The sequence below is a fragment of the Limulus polyphemus genome, unplaced genomic scaffold (genome assembly GCF_000517525.1).
Source record: "Limulus polyphemus unplaced genomic scaffold, Limulus_polyphemus-2.1.2 Scaffold6397, whole genome shotgun sequence".
Classification (NCBI taxonomy): Eukaryota; Metazoa; Arthropoda; class Merostomata; order Xiphosura; family Limulidae; genus Limulus; species Limulus polyphemus.
Genome location: NW_013672007.1, coordinates 8,196 through 9,899, shown reverse-complemented (window position 1 = coordinate 9,899; position 1,704 = coordinate 8,196).

Sequence of the window (1,704 nt, the reverse complement as noted above, 5' to 3'; positions counted from 1 at the left end):
CCAAGACTGTAGTTGAAGGAATTATAAGTGAACAGTACGGGTCGTAGGGGGCAGTCCTGTTTGTGTGGTTTAGGAATGCCATAGAGTTGTGGTGTGCGTGAATCAGTTTTACGTAGATAAAAATAAAGATCGTCAGTAATTAAATTATCTTTTTTCATTTGTAATAAAGTTCTTTTTAGTTGTTTTTCGTGTGTATTTGTTGGGATGGCTTTGAATTTATTTTTATTGGAAAGGATGTCGTTCATTTTGTCGATGTATTCTGAATTGTAAGTAGTCCAGTTCTTGATATTTGGAATTCAGGGTTGCTTTTAGGAGTTTTTTTTTTCTCCATGTTTTGGATAATACCTGAAAACTGGTTTACGTTTTTCGATAACTTGACCTTCACAAATTTTGGAATTAGCTTTTCAGAGCGGCACTGTCAGAGGAAGGAAATATCGTTTCTCCTTTTGATGATTTTTATATTCAGGTTACGAAGTTTAAAGACAGTTTCACGGTATGATTGGTTTATGGTAGTGGATTGATGAGAGAACATACTTAAAAAGTCATACATGGAATAACAAAGATAAACGTTTAGACTTACAAAACCTCGATTAATCGTCGTGATGAATTCAAATTCGATGACGAAAAACCCACTTTGAGACTAATAATGCTTGGAGACGGCTTTAATGGGTAATGAAGAAAAACTTTAATAAGTGCGATAACTTGAGTTTATAAAACCTTTGCAGACATTTGATAAGATAAGAATATTGTAATGAAACAATGTTATCATCATATGTTAAATTGTTTGCTGTTATCTCTTTATCAAGGCATTTCAATTCAACTTTATCTACTGGCATTATTTTATAATTGTCTCAGAATTGCTGTTGTAGCCACAACTCAAGTGCCATCGTTAACAAAAATACAGACATTAATCTAATGTCAAAACTGGCAACTAATTTTAGTGTTTATGTTTTATTAAGAAGCACCAGTCATCTCGAGTTTGTTTGTGACGTGGTTGCCGTAGGCAACCATCCTATTGACACTTGACTGTACTTGTTTTCAATACGTTCGTAACGCAATGTACGATGTGACATAAAAGAAACAGATGATAAATTAGTATTTAAATTTATATATGAACAAGTCACGTGCACAACGGGTAGAAACAGCCTCGTGTAATTTTAACAACAACAGGTAATCCATATACATATATGAAGTAGAAATACTACATACTAACTTATCACTTAGACGTCCACGGCTACTTCAGTTTCTAGCTATTCAAGAATTCTATGATAATTAAGCCTAATAATCGCTTCATAAAAAGGCTTAATAATTTCGCAGAATATCTATTACGCCACCCTCTACTACATTTCAATTTAATTTTGGGCCTTGAAAAAGTTTAGAGGTGGCAGGTTTTGTTGACATTCATTGTCAGAAATTTAAATATCGCCATAGTTTCTTTTAACACTTTGATTAATTTTTTTTATTTTCTTCTTTAGTGTGCGTGCTATTTTATTTGAATTTGTTTTGATAAACTTTATAATTTTGAATTTTATTGTGGGTGAGAGTTTTACTGTTGAGTTTCACTTTGATATTGTGGTTTTGTTTTCTTTATTATTTCGTCATTGTTATATAATGATGATTTTGTCGCCTGTATATTCTTTATGTAATTTGTGATACTAGACTTGTTATATATATATATATTGTTACGTATCTGCTTGTTAATTT